This window comes from Herpailurus yagouaroundi, unplaced genomic scaffold, assembly GCF_014898765.1.
Source record: "Herpailurus yagouaroundi ecotype Mexico unplaced genomic scaffold, PumYag 160, whole genome shotgun sequence".
In the NCBI taxonomy this organism is placed as follows: domain Eukaryota; kingdom Metazoa; phylum Chordata; class Mammalia; order Carnivora; family Felidae; genus Herpailurus; species Herpailurus yagouaroundi.
The window spans coordinates 14,866,470-14,879,590 of NW_024412401.1; the positions used below are offsets into that span (position 1 = coordinate 14,866,470).

Below are 13,121 nucleotides of genomic sequence, written 5' to 3' on the forward strand. Positions count from 1 at the left end.
CAGCTTTAAAGTGTTCCCTATCATTTTGGCCAAATGTGCACAGTGCTGGAAAGGACATACTTTCAGCAGAATTATTTAATTAGGTTTAAGTAAGCACTACATGCCAAGTAGGGTAGCTTTGCTTTCTGGCCATAAAAATGTGCCTGCGATGCACGCTGCGTTCCCAAGGAGTGAAACAGTGATTGATGGGATGATAAAACAATGAAGGGAAGGATAAAGCCTGAGAGATAAAAGTCTCAAAAGGGAAATAAAGTAGGGTAGCAGCTGCCCCCATCTTAATTGAGGCATAAATTTCAGGAACAGGATCTGAGGTTTAATTTCAAGCACATACTGGGAGAGAGTTGTGAGTGTGTGTGTGTGTGTGTGTGTGTGTGTGTGTGTGTGTTACCCGTGTAGATGATGGAAAACATGTATGTTAACTTTTCATGGTTTGTATTAAGAGTTTTCAAACCACTTATAAAAAAGGAGAAAGTTGCAAATGTAGAAGTTTCTGGATTATCACTGAGAGATACTCATTTAGTCTGAATCAGTGATGAGTAGGACCTGTTCCAGGCACTGGTGACGCAGCACTAGAAATGACACATTTATGCACTCATAGAACTGTATACTCTGAGTTTACCATTTGTCTCTGCACATACCTTCCTTGCCCCTAGGGATCCCATGCTGTGTCTTTAAGCACAGATTCAATTACATCAGGTCCATATGATAACACCGTAGCTGTGCACGCCAAACACTCCAGTCCAGCCCCTACCTATATCCTCCATCTCTTCCTGTATGTCTCCCTACTTTCCAGGGGCAAGTCTCCCATTCTCCAAAGGTAACATATATTTTTACATCATGGTGGCTTTGCCATACTGTTCCCTGAACTTAGAATGCTGTTACACCTATTTCCCATCAATTAAAATTCTCCCTACTTTTTTTGTTTATTTATTTTTATGAGAGAGAATAAATAAGACAGAGAGAGAGAGAGAGAGAGAGAGAGAGAGAGAGACAGAGAGACAGAGAGAGCACATGAGCAGGAGAGGGGGAGAGAGAATCCCAAGTAGGCTCCCCGTTGTTAGCACAGGGTCCCATGAGGGGCTCGATTCCATGAACCCTGAGATCATTACCTGAGCTGAAATCAAGAGTCAGAAGCTTAACCAACTGAACCACCTGAGTGCCCTTCTCCCTACTTTTTAACGATGAAGCTGAAATGCCTCTTAAGCCTCAAGACCTTTGAATACTCCTATCAGTTACAACAGTCCTTCATCTTAGTTTCTGGAGAATTCTGTTTGAAATACATCATCAAACTTTTTAGTTCATTTCACCCAAAGTTGAGCTGTTTACATGGCAGTTTCACCCTGCTAGATGAATTCAGGGCAAGGAAGGTTGTTAATTTGTTACTGGCCACACAGTGCTTTACATCCTGTTGACATTCAAAAACTGAATTGTAAATAAATAGGTAGCTAAAAGTATTTAAGATTCCTACAAGACTTTTTATGATGAAATCAGTTGCCTCGCTAAGTTCTCCAGGTTCTTAGAAGACCTCAAAATAAGATCTCAAAATAAGAATAGTTGCACAGGTAAGAATGTCCATTGCTCTCTGCAGAAAGTAAGGGACACATGGCATACATGGGTGCTGTGTAAACATTTTCGCGAATCATGCTGGAGACTGCATATCCCATAACATGGGGCATGCTGTTATCAGAAGCGCTTTTGAAAACCTCACCTTTTATATTTTGTCTTTCTTGCTTAATATTGCTTCTCCATACAAACATACAACAATGTAATCCTGAGCTAGGCAAACCTTTACTTTTAAAATGAGTTAAGAAAGAAAAATTGCTTTTAAGCTAAGGAACAGTACAAATTGTTATGGCTTTGTTATAAACTTGTGAGAAGCAGAGTTGGGAAGCCTTGACACTCTTAACTTTATGGAGGAGCTAACATGCATCCCTATAAAAAACACAACTACCATCGTTACAACAGAGAACAAAAATGAATTTAAAACTAATATAAGCTATAAAACTATAATGTATAAATTTTCTGTTCCTTTTTAAAGAGTTAACCTTTCACTGGGAAAATACATGAATTCACTGTCAAATCTTTTATGTGCTTGGGGCCCTTCTACAATATATGTTTTTATACAGAACAGTAGAGTGTACTATCTCTGTACCTCCTAATCAATAGGATTCACTTTCAAAAGGTTGACTGAAGAGAAAAGAAGTTATGTTTCTTGGATCAAAAGCGCTTGTACACTTTTTCTATATTGCTAACTTACAAAGTTCGGAAAGGTATTCTAAAGAACAAAAATGCTGATCTCACAGTACAGGAGAACTCTTCCTTGTGACAAGATTAAAGAAGTGCTAGTAATTGCATTATCACATGAGGTCCTTCAAAACTGGTTTCATTTTATCCTTCTTTTTGTCTTTTTCTTCTAAGTCTGATGTTTTAACATGGAACCCAATTTTGTTGAAAATAGAGAAATAAGCACAATCAGGATGGAATTTATTTTGGACTCAGATATTAAGACTTAAACATTTAAGAATATGTAAATCTGGGGCACGTGGGTGGCTCAGTCCACTAAGCATCTGACTTCTCTCTGACCACTCACGGTTTGTGGGTTTCAGTCCTGCATTGGGCTCTGTGCTAACAGCTCAGAACCTGGAACCTGCTTCAGATTCTGTGTTTCCCTCTCTCTCTGCCCCTCCCCTGCTTTTGCTCTCTCTCTCTCTCTCTCTCTCTCTCTCTCTCTCAAAAATAAATAAATAAATAAATAAATAAATAAATAAATAAATAAATAAAACAGGTAAATCTATCATGAGGCATTCTTGTTATAATCGTTTGCTTCATTCTAATGCGACAAAGCACAGAAGCAGGTTGAGGTATAGTCCCTTTTATTTACAGACTAGCAGAACTCTTGTAAGTGTGCATAACTCCCCCTTGCCACTAAGCACGACAATTGTCCACAACTCAGTTTATCAGTAAGGATTTCTGCCATGAGTCTGGTCATCTATACTACTTCTAATAAATTTGAAATCTGTGAGTATTTTGATTTTTTCTCTCTTGATATCATCACAGACAAATAAGTTATTATGGGATTGGGAAGGCTTATTTATTATACTTTAAAGAATCAATTATTTTCAGTCACTTCAGAAGTTCTCTTTTATATCCAAATAATTATCTTAGGCTATAATTTATTTATTGATGACTGAGTTCTACCTACTTTATTTTCAGAAAGTAAGAAAGCTGTATTGGCTTAAATAGTTCATTCAAGTGACTTAGAATAATCTTCCTCCTTTTTTCTCAATTAATGCATTTTACTTATATTTTCTGTTTCTATAATTGAACTTAAAGAAAATCATGCTTTGGGATGCCTAAAATTCAAAGAATCTGAAAAAGCTTTGATGGTCTTAAAGTCAGAGCACAAGAATGACTCCTGCTTCTCCCAGGTAATTGTTGATAACAGATTTAAATTATATTATGGAGGAGGCAGACAGTTAAGGAGAGAGATAAGAAGGTCTGACAAACTATAGGTAATGGTTGAGAAGAGTTTCCAGAATGCAATAGATAAAAGTAGCAAAAAGAATACTTGAATAAAAGCGTAACATTTTAAAATCTAAGAGCCACAATAATAATGAAGGATGTCATTGTATCGCCATTTTAAATAATACTTACATGAACCGAAATTGGAATGATAAATACTTACAAAGAAATAAATGGCAGAATAATGGTATAATCTTCTAAATTAGAGTAACCCTTAGGCATATTTATAAGATCATATGCTATAAACCGACACTCACATTTCGATAATGTGTATAGTACAACAACTTAACAGCAACACTTTTCCTACAACACCTTCAAAAGTACACCTGCTTATTCCATTATAGTTCCGAGTAGTTACTTAAAGAGGAAATCTCCTTAGCTTGCAATTTTGGGCTATTGCATCCATAGTATCTTGGGTCTGCTTTATATGTATCTTAAAATAACTCCTTTCTCCTCTTGAGAAAAAATGGACTCAATTATTACTCTATACATTCTCCTAAATCCAAGGGAGTACCATTCTTCAACAACCTGTTCAGTGGACTTAGAAAATAAATAGAAAAGCTGTACATTTATTCAATGCATCTTGGCAACACACTAAAACCCTTAGAGCAAATGATAAATGATCCAATGTCTTCTTCAAATCTTACCTGGTTTACTCTTTTTAAAAATCCAACCCTTGCTGTCTACCATGCAAAGCTCCTGGCCACTGGCTGAAATCCAAACTGGGTAGTTGATCATGATAATTCCAACATGTCATGGGCGGCAGCATCTCTCAGAGTCCCACAAGCCAACTGCTTGAAGTGAACCTGCAACAAACAAGGTATTTCTTCATTTTAATGGAAAAATAGTGAACCATGACCTAGGTCTAGCAGGCATCACTAGTTAATCAATAATGGAATCATGAAAGAGTATGTGAAGGGCCACAAATGCCTCTCAAGATGCTGATAAACATTAAAGCCAGAAGACTGAAGTTTATGAGCTACAGAAGGTGTTTTTGCAGAGTGCACGGTCCTCTTATTGATCTATTTAAGCTGTCGGTATAAATAAACATTATTGATATTAAAACCCACATATTTTTGGTGTGTACCCCTTCTCTTTCATGTAGGTGACCACTTGGGGTAATCAGAATAATTTTCTGACTCTACCTATAGAACTCTTAGGGTAACTGAGCAAAGAGATTCAAAAAGGCCAAACTCATCACCAGCTAAAGAAAATTCCACATGTTGGTTTAGATCAAGGATAGTTTCCTTTGTGAGTTCTGACACTCTGGTCAGTGTCAACATTCACTGTAAAAAACGTGCATCACGTCTGTAGGAGAGCATGTGAGAAACACCTTTAAGGGGCATATATGAGGTCCTGCATATTCCACAGCTACCTTATCCATGTTGAGACACAGACTATAAAACAGTAACCAACATGAACATATTGTAGTCAGAATCTGTACACAAAGGAAATGCCCACAGCCCAGGGAAGTAATTACATGACTGAATTTGGGGACAGTGTACTACATACCTAATGTTTCAACTATCAATGTCCGTATGACTAAATATGGTGTTTAAACATTTAAGCATGTTTGATTTCCATTCAAGGAGGAAAAAATAAACATGCATAATCAACAACTCTTATTATACTCGTACCTGCCACACAAATAACTCTGTTCAACAGAAATTTAGGAAACCAGTGAACAGATTAGCTTATTGGGCTTTCCAGGATAGACTTTAATAACTATTAGTTTTTTTTTTTAGCTACAGCAACCATATTTAGTTATGCAAATACAAAACCAGAATTATTATTATTTTCTAAATAGTGCAACAGAAATGGTTGAGAGGCTATTCTAAGTCTGTAGGGGGACTCATGTGGATGATTATGTGCTGCAGATTCATGGACACAGGTGCAAAAGCTGATTTTAACAAGCCACAAAATGATATATCCTCATGCACCTGTGATTAGAGCTTCAAGTATTCCCAGAAGTCAATGGGGAGACTTCGTTAAAAGGCACAGTAGTGAGATATCCTATTGTGCCATTTCAGCAGAAATGGTAAGAAGGCAACGGGTTGAAGTCAAGTACATACTTCAGACTAAAATGCAATATTTCAAAGTAAATCCTTAAAAGGAGGAATGTATACCTGGACACTAAGCGATCATTCTGCAATTCAGAACAGGAATGCGGACACTATTACTGACACACCCAGACCCCACCTCCGCAACAAACACATCCAGACACACACATGCACACACAAGGCTAAAATGTTCTAATCTGTTGATTTAAGCCCTGGTATTTGTTAAGTTAAAACCTTAGTCAACTTATGGATGCAAAATGTTTCTATGCATGCCAAAAATCATTATTACTTCTTTTCTGCATTATGTATGCTCTAAAAATTCAAATCAATTCCCTTATAAAACAAATATGTTCTCATGAGTGGTAATCCTTTTTGGTCTCTTGGAAGCCATGTAGGATACTGAAAGATGTCATATGCTGGTGGACCTAATGACAGGGAAGTGTTTATAAACATAATCTCCAAGCTCCCAAACTAACTTTAAATGAAAACATTTTGAAAGCCTCTTGCTTTAGAAGCAGCTATCTGTGCCCTGGTGTGACTTCTTACACTTCAGTTGTGCTACTTACGACAAAAAAGTAAATATAAGTAAATCAATGTAGCTACTTGCTTTCTAAAATGAGCTTTATTTCATTATTCAAAGAGGATGCTCTTGATCCCTTCTTTGAAGGGACAGGTTTTGTGTATTTCCTTCAGTACTGATGGTTTTCCACTGACTGTTGATAACCGACTTATCCATGACCCCACTTATTTATTCCACAAATTTTAATTGAGTACCTCAGTTGTTCCAGGTATGGGATTAAGTGCCTGGATACAAAATGGAAAGACACATTCTCTTCCCATAAAAAAGACTGTCATCTATTCTATTCTGATTTGTTAGCATATATTTGTAACAACGAAAGGAAGCAACATTAGACCAAATAAAACGAATTGGCTTTATTTTTTATCCTACTCATATATGACAGACCATGGGATTTTCTGAAGTTTGTCACTGAGCACAGCATTATAGGTCAAAGACAAAGCTACAATATCAAATGACTGATTCACACAGTTCACTCACATAAAGTGTTTACTGGATGTGATGGTTTTGTATCACTGTTAAGTTTTTCTCCATAAGCCAATTAACTGTCAAAATGGTTCAGAAAAATCCAACCAACTTGTACATTGATGTTTTTAGCATCCAACATAGAGTCAGTGCCTCCCAGATGTGTGTACTGGGCTTCACATACAATCAATCCTTTGCTGTCTACATCACAGTTCATGGAGATATCTATATATATATATAGATATATATATATATATATAGATATATATATAGATATATATATAGATATATATAGATATATATAAACAGGTGGGGGTGTTGTACAACAAGTTGCTTCACACACTTTTTGTATTATCTATTCCATTTGTTTCCTCAAAAAGATACACAAAATTAAATGCATATATTTTTCTCAAAGAGAAGTCCATGGGTATTCATAAGAAATACTAATTCCATGACATTGGTTTAAAACCTTATTCTAATACTAGTGCTCAGAATGAAGAAAAAAAAAAGACTTAAAATAAATTTTTTTACTTTTCTCTCTTTCAAATATGCTATCAAATAGGAAAACAAAAGCAAAAGGTAGAGATAATGCTTTAAATAATACTCTTGGAAATTAAGTGATTTTTACTAAAATCAGTATGGTTTCCAAACATTATAATTTTCTTCTATTTTCTCATCTTACATTTTTTGAGCCTCTGCTTATTACTGAGATGACTCGTCTGAGACCAAGTCTTTTAAAAAAATAAATGCGGGACACCTGGGTGGCTCAGTTGGTTGGGCATCTGACTTCAGCTCAGGTCATGATCTCATGGCTTGTGAGTTCGAGCCCTCAGTCTGGCTCTGTGCTGACAGCTCAGAGCCTGGAGCTTGCTTTGGATTCTGTCTCTCTCTCTCTCACTCTCTCTCTCTCTCTCTCTCTCTTTCTCTCTGCTCCTCCCTCACTCACTCTGTCTTCTCCCTCTCTCAAAAATAAATAAAAACATTACATTTTTTTAAATAAAAAAATAAAAAATAAATGTTATTCTTATTTTTAAGAAACATATATTTTTTTTTCTTGAGAGAGAGAGAGAGAGAGAGAGAGAGAGAGAGAGAGAGAAGTAGGGGAGAAGAACAGAGGGAGAGAGAGAGAATCACAAGCAGGCTCCATGTTTAGCATGGAGCCTGACTCGAGCTCAATCCCAGGACTCTAATGTCATGACCTGGGCAGACACCAAGAGTCGCTCAACTGACTGAGCCACCCAGGTGCCCTGAAACTTGTATTCTTTGAAACTGAATTTTGAATGAGGGCTTTTTACTGCACATAAATTATACCTCAATACTGTATTCATGAATTGTTGACAATGTTCAAAGAGGTTCTAGATAGGGGCATGGTATACAGAACCTATTGATAAAATCCTATTGTGCATGAATTTAAAACAAAACAAGACCAAAATAAAATTTGAAAAAAGTAGAAGAAATTCAAACACTCACAAACACTATTTTCTTGTTTCTTGGTCTGGCCTTAAGTGCTCTGAAATTGAATTTTGGTCTTCTTTTTCTTTATGCACACTACCACTACCCTTTTAGTTTATCTCATTGCTTTGAAGGAAGCTTTCCAAAGGATCCCCTCAGCACTTAGGCACTCATTTTATAAACTATTGATTTGTACTTGTTGATATGTTGCTCTTTAAACTTTATCTCAGGGATGTGCTTCATCTTCCCCATAGAGGCATGCTGCACAGCCCTCTGGGTAGCCGACAGAACTGGAAGAGCATTCAGCACTCTGAGCTCAGTGCATTTGTTAAATGACTGCTTGGTGCATTTTGCAAGCTGTGTATCTAGGTTACTCATTTTCCCACACAAACATCAAGAATATAGGAATAAGTAGGTTATCAACAATCAAAGTAATGAGGCTTTCTGCCTTAGAAGTTTCAAATATGTTCCTTTTATCGGTGATATTGGAAAAGAGAAGGTGCTACCATTTTTATTTACAAAATGATTGCTTCCAAATTCCTTTTTTCCTTCTTCTTCATTTAGTCAGATGTAAAAGTCACAGATTATTTCCCAGCAGGCAGGGGTCATCAAAAAAATCTATGTGCCTATTGCTGTTTCATATATGGTTTCACATTTAATTTTGTCAAAAAAACATGCAAAGTAATGTAATAACGCCCACTTCAAGGTGATTGAAATAAGAATCAGAGAGTGGAAGTTATTGTCCAAAGACATAGAAGCTTTGAAAAATGGAGCTTGAATGCAGTTAATTGATAGTGCTGTACTGTCAATTCCAAATTCTTATAAATTGAGTTTGAAAGATGTGCTCAATATATATATGGAAATCTGAGTCTCAGGGAAATGAAATGACATACCAGAGGTCATTAGGATCACAGTAGGATCTGGATGAGTACATAACCCCATGATACACCTGTATTTCTAATACACCACTCTCTCACCCAGCTTACTTGACATGGTGTCTAAACAACTTTATAGATTTCCAACTCACTTGATTTTAAATAACCAAGCTCTGAGTAGGTTTTATTTTGGAAAGAAGATACCAAAAGTCAACAAACAAAATAACAGGATTTCTGAGTACTCAATTTTAAATGAGTTTAATTTTCTGAAAGCAACAGATGACATTTTTCTCTCTCCCTTTAAAGCCATGTTTTTCCAATGGAAAAAACATAGACACAAGGAGAAGACTGTGATGATAGATTGTGACAAAGATGATGATTAGATTAAAATATAAATAGCACACTGGCATTTTTTTGATGCTCATTTGGTGTTTAGCTACATTGTAAGTAATTACAAACTTAAAATAATCTTCCAAGATACTCATTTAATATTTTTACTTCAGAAACCTGGCAGGAAGCCCCATGGGTGACAAAAGAAAAATTTAGGGTATTCTGTCAATATCTGAGAATACAGTGCCTGATACTAAAACACAAACAATTCTCTTCGTTTCTATCTTGGCTCAAAGATGCCTAATTCTGAATTTGACTATGTTCTATAAACTTTGAGAATTAAAGTAGTCCATATTCCTGTTGGTATTTTCCTAAAATGAGGGATCCAATTAGTCACATTTCTAAATTTTCTACAAATGACACTTGTCTCAGTACTTTTTCCTTTCTTTCCTGTTTTTTTCTCCTTCTTTCCTCCTTTTCTTCTTTTCTCCATTGTCTTTTTCTTTACCTTCCTTCCTCCCATCCTTCCTTCCACTCTCCCTTCTTTTCCGCCTTTGCGTTTCAACAAACATTTAAGCATCTACTGCATTCTGTATAATGTGCTGGCTCCGATCACAAGGCAAGTCCAAAGATTCAGTTCCTGCCCATGTATTGCTCATCATCTGGCCAAGTGGACAGAGAAGTGAACTGGTGCCTCATGGAAGAGGGGCAGGGACCCAATATGCCTTCACTTCAGAATATATTATGCTTGAATACAAAAATAGTTCTTAAAAATTTGACCCTAGCTTGGCAAGCCTTGTCAAATTAGAATTTACAAACCAAATTTAATCATGTGCTGGAAGTTCCCAAATACCTCACTCTGAGTTTACGCTTTGTAGAACAATGCTTTAAGTTCTCAGAGCTCATAAACAAATGTCTAAGGGTCAGTTGTATCGCTTAAATGTGAGCTACAACCAGAAGCCCATGAGCCAGACAAAAGTGAGCTGAAGAAAGCAAACTGAGCTTAAGGACATTCCAAGCAACATCCTAAACGTGATTTTTGTCAGACAGAAGACATCTGTGAACTGGTTTTGGTCCTCGGCCAACGGTTTGAGATCCTGCTTTACAACCACTGAGGGGTCATCACTCACTGCTAGTTTTGCAAAATCCGGGGTAGTTAAAATTTTCTCTTCAAAAAGTCTCTCAAAAGGGGTAGAAAAAATCCCTCTAGCCTAGCAACTAGCTCATCAAAATCACCAAGAAGTGTGTTTAATAATGTGGATCCTTGGGCTCTTTCCCAGAATTAATAATTCCCCATTTTTGGAGTGATATTGGGAATTCTGCAGATGACAGTTCCCCAGATTACACTTAGACAAACTACTCTTTAAGAACCACTCTCCTAGAACAAAACATAGTTTTGACATGTCTCATTATTTCTCCACAACTTTTAATTTATTACACTTATTTCTCTTTTAATTTCAAACCAATTAGTCTATTTTGGAAGAAATATTCTTCCACGAGTTGCATAAATTGAGAGATCCCCTTCAATGATCAGTATTTTTCCTTCAAATATTTAAGAACTTAATATTCAATATACACATGATCTTCATCACTTTTATCTAATACAGCTTTATTGTTTTCATTACTAAGGAGACTCCCTAAGAATAAAGAGAAACCATGATGAAAGACTATTATATAACAATCGTAAGAAAGGAGGAATCAAGATAAACATTAATAAAAGAGTGGGGGAGCACCTGGGTGGTTCAGTGGTTAAGCTTCCGACTTCGGCTCAAGTCATGATATCCCGGTTTGTGAGTTTGAGCCCTGCACCAGGCTCACTGCTGTTGGCCAGATCCCACTTTGGGTCCTCTGTCCTCCTCTCTCTCTGCCCCTCCTCCCCCCTCAAATAAATAAACATTAAAAAAAGGAAGAATCAAGTTCTCTTTGGTGTAAGGGAGCACTGTACAAGGAATGTGAAACAAGAAATGAAGGGGCTTCGTAATCTCGTTACGAGTTTGATTTCAAGAAGAAACTTGATGTCTCTGTACATGACCACCATCAATAACAGGGCCACATATAGCATGAGTTTCACAGCAATTACACTTCCTGATGGATGCAGTCAGTATATTTCAGATTTGTAGCCCCAGTTACAGAGGTGGTGATGGTGGAGTTTTTCAGGAGTTAGATAGTTTTCTAGAGAGAAGGATAGGAAACTAACAAGTATTTGGCAAGTAGCCACTGTAAATCAGTGTGCCATGCTGAGCGCTTTCCACATATTTTCTCATTCATCTTCATGACAAACCTGGGAGACAGACGTTTTCATTCCCACCTGGCGACTGAGAAGAACTGGAGTCAGAGGCAGTGAGTGGCTGGCAGGTGGCCCAAAAGCTAAAAGGGAGACTGACTTCTTGATTGAATAGGCCGTGTTTTTTCTGATATAAATAAATGGTCTGTATGTTGTTCGCCTATCAATTTGCTTTTTTCCAGGTATAAGTTCATGTCAACCATTTCTCTTTTCTATTTCTAATGCTTGCTTTCCTCTAACCACTACATTCCACATTATCCCAAAATCAGGAACTGAGGGATAAAATACAAGAGAGACAGGGTAATGTTTTTTCTTTTTGGCTGTCCAAAAACCAACACACTTCTCTTCCCATGAGCTCTCTGACTTTTACTAGGAAAACAGGATGGAGCTTGAATTATTGCATTATTATTGCATGTTGTATTAATAACATAAAGATAATCTTGGAGAAAAGAAACATTTCCCCTACTACCTGGGGGAATGAGAGGAACTTAGATGTGATCTCACTCAACCAATATGACCTAAGCTTGGATGTTTGAGAGAATGACACAAAGATTAAAAAAAAAAAGTGTGTGTGTGTGTGTGTGTGTGTGTGTGTGTGTGTGTGTATCTGTGTGTGTGTGTGCATTTTAAGGTCAGACTCGTGCCAGTGGTGGCTAAAACACTAGGCTTTCCTGCAGTGTAACCTTGTTTATTTACCCAGCACCTAGACTCCTAAGCTTTCTTGTTCCTTTCCAGAAGCTATTTTTGTGAGGTTTGCATCTCCTGCTAAATTCTTTTTCTGCTTAAGACAGCCAGAGTCATTTTCCAATACTTTCAACTGAAAACTCTGATACATAGATCTGCTTTTCAGATTGATAGGAAATCTACTAGGACCCACCTGGGAGACTGACCCAAAGTAACATGGAGTATATCAAAGAGAATACCAAAAGAGAGAGGAAAGCAGGAAAAAGAAAATTTAAATAGAAAAACGGTGTCTGAAGTTATGAGGCTTGATTTCCGCTCAGGTCAAGATCTCACGGTTTGTGTGATGGAGCCCTGCATTAGGCTCCATGCTGACAGTGCAGAACCTGCTGGAGATTCTCTCCCTCCCTCTCTCACTGCTCCTCTCCTGCACATGCTCTCTCTCTTTCTTTTTCTCTTTCAAATAAAATAAAATAAAACTATAAAAAAGAGAAATATCTGCACTCGCATGTTCATTGTAGCATTATTCACAGTAACCAAGTAGTAAAAACAACCTAAATGTCTATCAAAGGATGATTGCAAAAAGATGTTTTATAAATACACACATAAACACACACACACACACACACACACACACACACACACACACACACATTTCAGTCATGAGAAAGAAGAAGTCTTGTCATTTTCTACACCATGAATGGACCTGACCTTGAGGGCATTATGCTAAGTGAAATAAGTAAGATAGACAAAGATAAACACTGTATGACATAACTTATATTTAGACTCTAAAAAGCCAAAATCATCAAACCAGGGAATAGCATGATAGTTACCAGAGACTGGAGGTTAGGAACATAATGGGATGTTGGTTAAAA

The 13,121-nt window shown here is 37.0% G+C and overlaps 1 protein-coding gene across 4 annotated transcripts in view; it reads right to left on the bottom strand.

Annotated features, from left to right (window-relative positions):
* Nucleotides 1-13,121, bottom strand: part of LINGO2 (leucine rich repeat and Ig domain containing 2) — a 508,494-nt gene that overhangs the window by 308,327 nt on the left and 187,046 nt on the right. For all 4 annotated transcript variants that reach the window (XR_005792499.1, XM_040481442.1, XM_040481440.1 and 1 more), the window contains one exon: nt 4,170-4,328. The gene's annotated coding sequence lies outside the window, so the exon portion shown is untranslated. The remainder of the gene's footprint in view (nt 1-4,169; nt 4,329-13,121) is intronic.